This window comes from Bos grunniens, chromosome 12, assembly GCF_055505025.1.
Source record: "Bos grunniens cultivar Pamir isolate PY7600 chromosome 12, Bosgru_T2T1.0, whole genome shotgun sequence".
In the NCBI taxonomy this organism is placed as follows: domain Eukaryota; kingdom Metazoa; phylum Chordata; class Mammalia; order Artiodactyla; family Bovidae; genus Bos; species Bos grunniens.
In genome coordinates, this window is record NC_141176.1 from 31834147 (window position 1) to 31845761 (window position 11615).

General features: G+C 45.6%; 1 long non-coding RNA gene across 1 annotated transcript; it reads right to left on the minus strand.

Moving 5' to 3' along the window:
• Positions 1–9017: 9017 nt before the first annotated feature.
• On the minus strand, positions 9018–11615 carry LOC147361615 (uncharacterized). Its single transcript, XR_015138150.1, has 3 exons — positions 11455–11615; positions 9874–9978; positions 9018–9723 (listed from the first exon to the last, which is right to left on the minus strand). It is a non-coding gene; the product is annotated as an uncharacterized LOC147361615 (long non-coding RNA).

Sequence of the window (11615 nt, forward strand, 5' to 3'; positions counted from 1 at the left end):
TGAACGTTTTATGTAAATGCCTCCTCCCTCTTTGTTTTCCTCTCAAAACCTCTGAATGAAGTAGCAGAAAGGATGAAATGGTACATGCAGGCCAACAGTGTGGATACCATGGTCCTCGTCTTTCTAATCAGAAAAAAAATTTATACAGGGAACTATATTCAGTATCTTGTGATAAACCATAATGGAAAAGAATATAAAAAATAATATATGTCTGTATAACTGAGTCACTTTGCCGTACAGCAGAAATCAACACAACATTGTAAATCAACTAATTTCAATTACAATTTTTTTAAAAAAGAAGAAGAGTTTACATTTTGGCTACATTTCTTAACTAGGCTCTTTGCCACTGGAAGTCTGAGTTCACGCTCAGGCATCAAATATGCCAGTGCACACCTCTGCTCAATGGGCTCAGAGGTCCAGACACACACGCTCGCACACAAGCATGCACACCTGTCCCCTGGCCCAGGGTAAAACCAATCTGCAGGCTTGACTGAGCCAGCAAGACACAAGCTTGACAGTCTAGATCGTGCAGAGATGCAGGCAGAGAAGATCCACACATGAGTCATTTCATCGGGGAAGCCCCGCTGAGCGCGGTCCAGGAGGCTGAATCTGGCATAAAGCATCTCGTTGCCTCTTCGGTGCTAGGGCCTCAGGAGGCAGGCAGTCTCATCCCTGTCTTACAAACGAGGAAACGGGTTCAGAGCAGTTCTGTCATTTGCCAGGATCATGCTGCTGGCCGCTTCAGAGATGACCAGCTTCCTCCATCCCTGGTTGGGCAAGAGAGCAAGAGCCACGCTCCGTTTTCTGAAGCAGACCGTTCAGCGTTTCTTGGACCCTGGAGCTCTCTAGTTCCTGCCACCCTCACTTCCTCCACCTCCCTTTTTTGTTTTAACCTGGTAAGTCATTTTGGTCTCAAAAGCATCTGAAGCCTACTTCACATCTCAGGAACAAAAAAGTATTCTTTTACATTCTCCTAAATTTTACAAAGAAAAACATTAAGCAAATTTAGGAAAGGAGCTGAATGAAAGGAAGGAGGTTCAGAAAATTCCCAAGATGAATGCAAAGGTGAGTAACTGTTCCAAACACAATGGAATTGGTATGAAAAAGAGCATGAATCAGGATTACTTCCGGGTCGCAGTGCGTGTGCTCTGCGCACAGAGCAGCTGTGTCTGTGGTGGGGTTGTCTTCCTCAAGTTGCCAAATTCATCACCACTTTCAGGTTAATGTTTTTCTCTTTTCGTTTGTGTGACTTCCCACGTATGCCCTCTAATTTTTTCCTTTTTTACACGTAATGGCATTTCATGACTTTTAATTATACAACAATAATACCTAGTCGAACCTCTTTGTCAGACACCGGGAAATCTTGAGCAAAATTAGGCCTCAGATTTCTATGAATGCCAAAAATAGTGGAAACTCAATTTTGCAGTACTCACCAATTAGTGAAGCAAGAAGACGAAAATTCACTTTTCAAAAATAAGTTTAAAAACTTTAATAGGGTAAAAACTTTTAATAGGTTTACATTTTTGAACAGGCTTTATTTATTATTTATTTATTTTTAATGGGAAGATAATTGCTTTACAATATTGAGTTGGTTTTTGCCATATATCAACATGTATCAGCCACAGGTATACATAGGTCCCCTCCCTCCTCCCACCTCCCACTCCATCCCACCCCTCTAGGTTGTCATAGAGTGCAGGGTTGAGTCCCCTGCATCATAAGGCAAATTCCCACTGGCTATCTATTTTATGTGGTGGTGTATATGTTTCAATGCTACGCTCTCAATTCATACCACCCTCTCTTTCCCTCCCACTGTGTCCACAAATCTGTTCTCTGTCTGCCTCTCTACTGCTACCCTGAAAATAGTTTAATCAGTACCATCTTTCTAGATTCCACTTATACATATGTTAATATATGATATTTGTTTGTCTCCGACTTACTTCACTCTGTATAATAGGCTCTAGTTTCATCTAGCTCATTAGAACTGACTCAAATGTGTTCCTTTTTATGACTGAGTAATATTCCATTGTGGGCTTCCCTAGTGGCTCAGACGGTAAAGCATCTGCCTGCACTGTGGGAGACCCGGGTTCGATCCCTGGGTTGGAAAGATCCCCTGGAGAAGGAAATGGCAACCCACTCCAGCACTCTTGCCTGGAGAATCCCATGGATGGATATGTACCACAGCTTTTTTATCCATTCGTTTGTTGATGAACATCTAGGTTGCTTCCATGTCCTAGCTATCGTAAAAGGTGCTGCAATGAACATTAATGGGCTTTACTTTTTTTACGAGAAGTTTTAGGTTCACAGCAGAATTGGGTAGAAATTGTAGTGCTCCCACTACCCTGAGCCCCCACTGTGAGCATCCCCCACCAGCAGTACTGCTGTTACAACAGGTGAACCTGTACCAACACATCACCATCACCCGAAGTGCCCGGGTTACATCAGAGTTCATTCTTGATGGGTTCAGACCAATGGGTGATGCCGTGTAGCCACCACTGCAGTGCAGCACCAAGTAGTTCATTGCCCCAGACACCTCCGTCCCCCACTCTTCACCCCTCCCTCCCCAACACCTGGCAACCACGATCTCTTTACCGACTCTATAGCTTGCCTTTTCCAGTATAGCATACAGTTGGAGCCATATGTACGTAGCCTTTGCAGATTGGCTTCTTTCACTTAGTCAAGGTTGACTGTTTTAAAGCAGCAAAGGAGTTTCTTCAAGTCAAGCTTTTTCTCAAAAGTTATGAATAGAATTAAAAACAAGGTATTAGATATACTGTGTCTTTAAAATTACATTAAAAAAATTTTAGGCAGTGTCAATGGACCCCCTGCCGTAAGAGTATCTTACTTCCTGATGCTTTTCTTCCCCTCCTGACTTTTGCTTCCATTCACAACATTTACATCCTACTAAGGAGTGTAATTCTCAGAGTTATGTGAGTGTATGTATACAAATACATGTGTGTGCTCAGTTGTGCCTGGCTCTTTGCGACCCCACAGACTATAGCCCACCAAGTTCCTCTGAATTTTCCAGGCAAGAATACTGGAGTGGGTTGCCATTTCCTTCTCTGGGGGATTGTCCTGACCCAGGGATCGAAACTGAGTCTCCTGTGTCTGCCACATTGGCTGGTGGATTCTTTACCAGCGTGAGAAACGCGTGTGTGTGTACATATGCCTTCAAGTGGCTTTACTGTTTACTTTACATCTTTTTACCATGGTTTCTTCATTCCCAAGTTCTTATATTTGGTTAATTTTTTGATTGGTTGGATTTATTGTCAAGTCATGTGGCTTTCCCATGCAGAGTCATGGCTTTGTGTCCTCCGGATTCTTTCATGTCTGAGAGATGCCTGTCTCTGCCTCCCAACCTCAGCAACGTCCTGGCCTGGCCTAGGATCCTTTCCTTTGAAACTCACTCGTCTTCTCTCACTGAGGGAGAAATGTGTGGCCAGTCTAATTTCTCTCCCTTGCAAGCAATTTGCTTTGCTGCCTGAAAGTGAAAGTGAAGTCGCTCAGTCGTGTCCGACTCTTTCTGCCTGAACACCTGACAAATTCTTTCTTTATCCTTAAAGTTGCATAGTTTAATTAGAAGATATCTCCTCAGTATCATACTGTGTTAAGTTTTCCTGGTATACAATTTGTTCTCTTGATCTGCACAGTCAGGTCTTTCACAGAATTTTTCTTTCATATTTTAATAAATACTCTCTTTAATTTTTAGATTCTTTACTTCAGGGACATCAATCATCTTAAGTTGGAATAACTTAATCTTTTTTCCATTTCTATTAGTATCTCGTTAGTTGTTTTCATATCTTTGTCTTTTTCAGGTATGTTATATCTCAAGACTTTCCTTTATGTCAGTAGTTAGATTCTCAGTGGTATCTGCCTGTTCTTTCTGCTCCTAATTAAAGTGTTCATTATATAATGATGTTGTTTGGAAGTTCCATTAGTTTCCTTATGTCTGCAAACTCTTTAAATTTCATTTTGTTGTTTCAATATATTAGGATGGGCTAGGTTTTGCTATCAGGCTTCCCTGGTGGCTCAGACGGTAAAGCGTCCACCTGCAATGCGGGAGAACTGGGTTCATTCCCTGGGTCAGGGAGATCCCCTGGAGAAGGAAATGGCAACCCACGCCAGTACTTTTGACTAGAAAATCCCACGGGTGGAGGAGCCTGGTAGGTTACAAAGACTCCGACAGGACTGAGCAACTTCACTGGGGAGGTCTAGTACTGGGGAAATTTTGCTACAGTAATTAGTTAATTACAAATTCCCAGTGGATTTTCACATATGGGTTTATTATTTCTTTTCTCATGCAGTGTCAGTTGAGGGCTCACTGAGAATTTCTAGGGTAATTTCTTTCCAAGAGATAATTCAGAGCCCAAGATATTTGCATCTTCTTTTTCCCTCCAGTTATATTGCGATATAATTGACATACAGCACTTCACAAGTTTAAGATGTATGGCGTAATGATCTGACTTAGACACACTGAGAAATGATGGCCACAATAAGTTCAGTGAGCGACCATGCATCGTTTCCTAAAGATACACAGCATTAAAGAAATAGAAAAAATATATTTTTTTGCTTGTGATGAAAACTCAGGGTTCATTCTCCAAGATACTCGCATTTTAAAGATCTACCACAGGCTTCTAAGTTGCCGTGGCAGGAGGAAATGACACTGTAACAAACGCATACCTGCTGACCTGAAATTTTCTGGAACTGGCCAGCAATTGTCACACACTGCTAACATTTATTACTAGAATGTCCACTTTTTGCCCAGAAGTAGTCAGATGGTTAGTATTAATCACAAGGAAGGCAAAGAAATGCAAAATGGCTATATGGGCAGCAACACAAGATTTGTCTTTATTGTTTAATTCACTTTTAGTCAAGTATGTGCTCAGTCAGCAAGTCGTGTCTGACTCATTGTGACCCCATGGACTGTAGCCTACCAGGCTCCTCTGTCCATGGGATTTTACAGACAAGAATACTGGAGTGGGTTGCCATGCTCTCCTCCAGGGGATCTTCCCAACCCAAGGATCGAACCTGCATCTCCTGAGTCTCCTGCATTGTCAGGCATATTTTTTTTTTATCACTGAGCCACCTGGGAAGCCCAAGTATGCTGTTGCTTGCAATCCAAAGTGTGCCTAATTGGCATATTCATTATTTTTGCTTTTCAAACAAGCACTTAAATGCCTAAAAACATCTTTTCAGTTCTCTATAGCATCTAAGGAGAAGGCAATGGCAACCCACTCCAGTACTCTTGCTTGGAAAATCCCATGGACAGAGGAGCCTGGTAGGCTGCAGTCCATGGGGTTGCTAAGAGTCAGATATGACTGAGCGTTTTCACTTTCACTTTTCCCTTTCATGCATTGGAGAAGGAAATGGCAACCCACTCCAGTGTTCTTGCCTGGAGAGTCCCAGGGACGGGGGAGCCTCATGGGCTCCCGTCTATGGGGTCACACAGAGTCGGACACGACTGAAGCGACTTAGCAGCAAAAGCAGCACAGCATCTAAGCAAGAAAGTACAAGAGAAAAATGCAGAACTGTACATTCTTTTGGTGAGCAGGGGAGAGAGGGCTGGCTGACTGGCATGCTTAGGGAGTCTTCAGAGCACCTGTGGCACTTGGACCAGGACGTGCATAGTAGGTGAGAGCTGAACAGGCAGAGGAAGGTGTCAGGTCCCTCTCGGACAGGTGGAAGGTCCCAGCAGGAATGAACGATGCCAAGTCCTTCACGTGCCTTACGGAACAGGATTGCAGCCTGCATTTAAACTCCTACCACTGCTGGGCATACACACCCAGGAAACCAGAATTGAAAGTGACATGTGTGTCCCAGTGTTCACTGCAGCACTGTTTACAATAGCTAGGACATGGAAGCAACCTAGATGTCCACTGGGGGACGAATGGATAGGGAAATTGTGGTACATATACGTGGTGGAATATTACTCAGCTACAAAAAGGAACACATTTGGGTCAGTTCTACTGAGGAGGATGAAACTGGAGCCTATTATACTGAGTGAAGTAAGTCAGAAAGTGAAACACCAATACAGTATATTAACACATACATATGGAATTTAGAAAGACAGTAACGATGATCCTATATGCAAGGTAGCAAAAGAGACACAGATGTAAAGAACAAACTTTTGAACTCTGGGAGAAAGCAAGGGTGGGATGATTTGAGAGAATAGCACTGAAACATGTATATTATCATATGTAAAATAGATGACCAGTGCAAGTTCAATGCATGAAGCACTCAAAGCCGGTGCTCTGAGACAACCCAGAGGGATGGGGTGGGGAGGGAGGTGGGAGGGGCATTCAGGATGGGGGGACATGTGTACCCATGACTGATTCATAACCATCACAATATTGTAAAGTAATTTTTCTCTAATTAAAATAAATTAATTAAAAAAAAGAAAAACTCCTGCCAGAATGTGGCCTGTTCCCCTGATCCCATGGAAAGTCATGCTCTCCATCTTCCAGGAAGCCCTATGGATGGTGGGTAATACATGGATGGTGGGTGATAGATGGATGGTGGATGTTGGATGCTGGATGCTGGATGGTGGTTGGTGGATGGTGGATGGTGGATGGTGGAGCCAGCCCAGGGAGAGGTTTGAGGCTCTGCCATGGAGAAGCACCAAAATAGTTCTTGTTCACACCAACTCTAGGCTTTGAGATGTGGCTTTGCTCTTCACTGGGATCCCTGTCTTCCTACTATATCTTCCTCCTGAGACTGAGATCTTTATCTCCTTTCTTAATTTTGTGTATTCTTTTTTTTAATTTAGTTCTTTTTGGTCCTGCCACATGGCTAGTGGGATCTTAGTTTCCAGAATCGAACTGGAACCAAGCCCGCGCCCCCTGCAGTGGAAGTGCCGAGTCCTAACTACTGGACAGCCAGGGAATTCCATGTCATTAAAAAAAAAATGAATGTATTTTTAAAATTAATTTACGTTTTATTTTATTTTTGGCTGCCTTGGGTCTTCGTTGCTGCTCGATGGCTCCCTCTAGCTGCAGAGAGCAGGGGTCACTCTCTAGTTTTGGCATGTGGGCCTCTCACAGCGGCCGCCTCTCTTGCTACACAGCACTGCTAGGGTGCCCCGGGCTCAGCACTTGTGGGGCAGGGGCCCAGGCGCCCTGTGGCATGTGGGGTGTTCCCGAGCCAGGGACCAAATCAGTGTCCCCCAAATCGTGAGGGGAACTCCCAGCCACTGGACCACCAGGGAAGTCTCTCCCTGGCCATTCTTAATTTTGGTATCAGGGGACCAGGCTGAGGGTCAGGAGATTTTCTTCATAGTCCTAGAGAGTCTCTTAAGCTAATGGCACTCCTGTTGTCCTGTCGTGAATGTCTCAGTTTCCAGGTGTGGTCAGGGTCCTCAAATCACCTAACTCTATCAATGACGGCAGATAACACACACGACAAAACATAAAACCATGTTTGCAGGCATCTGCGAGGCCTGACACCGTGGCTGTGGATGGAAACCCTGACTCTTTCTCTTGTACGCCTGTCCTAGGCTGAGTCCTGTGGCCTTAGCTGGATGCATCACTTAAAACTTTGAGTTTCATTTTCTTCATTTGTACGGACTGAGTCACTGGGGCTTTCCTAAACTGAGTTCATATTTGAAGGGCTTGTTAATTATAACTGATGTTCTTTCTAGATACTGAAATCACCGGATTCCCCCTTTATCCTCCTCTTTACCATTTTTAAAGGGGGATTTACCATTTTTAAGCCTAGAGACCAAATGTGAAAAAAAAAATTATCACTCAATCGTGTCTGAGTCTTTGCAACCCCATGGACTGTAGCCCACCAGGCTCCTCTGTCCAGGCAAGAATACTGGAGTGGGTTGCTATGTCCTTCTCCAGCAGATCTTCCCGACCCAGGGATCAAACCCAGCTCTCCTGCATTGCAGGCAGATTCTTTACTGTCTGAGCCATCAGGGAAGCCCATAGGCAAAGGCAAAAGCAAGCTGCAGTTTGCCCAGTCGAGCAGAAGGAACGGTGGTCACTGGAGGGCCAGGCAGGCCAGCAGCTTTTTTCTAAGTCCCTTCCCTATGATTCTTCCTTGTCCTTGAGCTCAGCCAGGTCACATGGAATATCAGCATGGACAGGAGAACATCCTGTGGGGGGCTCGGGAGGGGGCCACCTCTGCCATCATCTTATCCGATCCCTTCGTGGGGTCCCAATAACACTGACAGCCATTTTCAGCTCAGCTCATGGCAGGTAAGGGACGCTTTTCTCCACACGTGTGGGACACTGCAGGGCACTGTGGGCCCCCAAAGACCAGCTCCATAGTGGTAGTGGAGATTAATGGGAAATTCAGGAAAGGAGATCTTGGGATGAAAGGAGGAAGGAGAAGCTTCACCAAGATGTCTCCCATCACTGCTGACCTTCATGGACCAAGATTTTTGCCTATTAAAGGAGAGGTTTTCTTATATGAAGTTTAGGGTTTTATGCCAAACTTCTGTAGCAGAGGCCCATGGAGAGAGGGGATGGGCAGGCCAACCAGGGCAGGGTGGAGAGGAAAGAAAGCAGTGGAATGTGGTGATATGAGCTGGGCCTAGGAATGGCTATGAAAGGTACCACTTACTCAGTAGGGGACTTTCCTGGCAGTTCAGTGGTTAAGACTCAGCACTTCCAATGCAGGGGGTGTGGGTTCAATCCCTGGTCGGGGAAACTAGGATGCCACAAGCCGAACAGCATGGTAAAAAAAAAAAAAAAACAAGTTTTTTAATTATAAAAAAACAAAACAGCTATCAGCAGACAGGCATATGAGAATCAGGCCAGCAACTTGAGGCCATCAGCATCAGAGGACACTTGAAATCAGACAGGAGACAAGGTCTCAAATGATCCCCTAGGGTCAGACGAAGCAGGTTTGCCCGTTGGGACAAGCCTTGGACGTGTGGCCAGTGTGGTGGACCATTCAAGGCCCAATCCCGTGGGAGACCTGGAACTTAGCAGATGTGTAGTCCACCCCCCGGGGATACGTAGTAGAGGACTAGGGAGAGTGCAGGGGGCATGCCAAACAAACTTTACCCATGTCATAAGAGCTAGCACTTAGTGTTTATTTTGGTCCAGGAACTATTATAAATGCTTAGAAGGATTTCTCTTTTAGTCATCATGACAACCCCATTATATCATCAGCCCTGCTGACATCCCAGGATAAGGGACTGGGGCACAAGGAGGTTAAGTGGTTTTGCTCAAGGTCACGGGCCCAGCCAGAGGCAGAGCACCCCTGGCAGGCTTGCCCAGGAGCTGCCCATTGCCCTGACTAGCAGAAGTGCTGGGCTCTCTGTTTAAGATTGCTTTCTGAGTGCAGGTGACCATCTGCCCAAAGGTGGTGACGCTGACCTGACAGATCCGAGCTGACCTGCAGGCAGGTCCTTCCTAGCATCAGCTGATTCATCAGATCATCTCATGCTCATCCAGGGGATGGAGCAGTGGGTCTTTAGGGACCAGCACTCACCTTCCATCTAATAGACTTGGTATTAAGAGACCAGAAGGGCTGGGGACTGGAGAAGGAGGCGAGGGTGGAGTCTAATCCATAAGCCCAAGGAGGTCCTGCAGATTCAGGTTCACTGTAGGCAAAGCTCATCACCTCTCTGCCTGTTTCCTTAAAGAGAGATCAAGTGTGTGGACATGATCTTCTCTGAGATTCATTTGTACTTTAAAATTTTATGATTCCATGTTTTATCTTCTTCAGTCTTCTGGAATCTTTCTTTTTCCAACCTTTGCAGCTTCTTCACACGTTCTAGAAAAAAATCGGCCAATTGTCTTACAGTATCGTCTTTCTGTTCCTAAATTGCCTAGGATGCTTGCCAAGAAAGCCTGTTTTGTTTTGCATCTGATGCCAGCTTTGCCAGATTTTGTATCTTTGGAAGTTCTAGGGCCATGCTCCTACCTTCTAGCTGACTTCTGGTTCAGATGGTCCCACCGTCCAGGGTAGAGAGTGACTCCTTGACTTCTGCTGCTGCTGACACGCATGAGAAGGACATCTGGGAGGAGTCTGGAAGAGATGCAGGAAGGAAAGGGATGGTCTTCCACGGAAGTGGCCAGCAGACCTGCCCAGAGTCTGTGTCTGGGGAAGGGGAACTTTGGAAGACGTAAGGGCTGAAGGAGGAGAGCTCTGCTGATCACCCAGATGTGGGAATCCAACTCATGGCTTTTAGTAAACTTCCTAGTTACAGCCTGGCCATTGCATAAAACTCAGACATTCTGAGTAAATAAGATTTTGGTCCAGCATTAGGATACAGCAATCGGATGATGAATTTCTACTTCCTTAAAATGTCTGGACCTGAGCCACTGGATCATTTTAAACCCTGTCTTGGCTCAGGCAGGAAAATAAAGTAGGCTGCTTTCAATTGCCCACTCACTTCAACCTGATGGAAACTAACAAGTCTGTCCCTGCTTTTCCCACCCCCGTCCCCGCCCCCATCGCAACAGCTTCCCCTTCCCGGCAATGTTCAGAGATCTTGGAGTCCTCCTTGGAAACTTGGGGTTCTCTAGGCTCCTCTTGGGCTCCTCTGTCCTCCTCACCTCAACCTCGGTGTTAATTTCTCTCTCCATCCCGTCCCTGATCTACTCACCAGAGCCACCTGTCCTCTTGGTTTGTCCTTCCCGTAACTGTTACAGTTCTATCCTATTGTTTCTTTTTAAACTTTATTTTAAATTGAAAGATAATTGCTTTACAATATTGTATTGGTTTCTGCCATATTCCAGTATGCGTCAGTCATAAGTATACATATGGCCCTTCTCTCTTGAATCTCCCTCCCACCTCCTACCCCCTCCCACCCGTCTAGGTTGTCACAGAGCCCCGGCTTGAAAGATGGTACCGATGAACCCATTTGCAGGGCAGCAACGGAGACACAGACATACGGAACAGATCTGTGGACACAGAGGGAAAAGGAGATGGGGAGACGAATTGAGAGTAACATGGAAACATACTCACTGCCTTATGTCAAACAGATAGCCAGTGGGAATTTGCTGTGTGATTCAGGGAACTATTGCCTCTTAATAGCTTGTTTCTTCATAGGTTTATTTAATAGTTTATTCAGTTCATTTCAGTTTTATTTCCCTTTAATCCCCTATATGCTAGTCTAACCATCCTAAACCATCCCTTCCTAGGACTGGCAGGATGGGACACATTTAAATTTACCTATACAACTGACCCGGAGAAGGCAATGGCACCCCACTTCAGTACTCTTGCCGGGCAAATCCCATGGATGGAGGAGCCTGGTAGGCTGCAGTCCATGGGGTCGCTAGGAGTCAGACACAACTGAGCGACTTCACTTTCACTTTTCACTTTCATGCATTGGAGAAGGACATGGCAACCCACTCCAGTGTTCTTGCCTGGAGAATCCCAGGGATGGGAAGCCTAGTGGGCTGCCGTCTATTGGGTCGCACAGAGTCGGACACGACTGAAGCGACTTAGCAGCATACAACTGACCACACACACCGGGTGGTCCAGGTCCCTCAGCCTTACCTGCTGGAGCTTGTCTCCCCATTCCCTGGTCCTCTCCCTCCTCCACTGGCCACCCCTGCCCCACACAGTCCCCCCATCGGAGTTGGGTTTCTTCCCTTTTCTCCTTGTCAGGACGCCTTCCCATCTCTGCCAACACAAATCTGATACTACCATCAAAACCG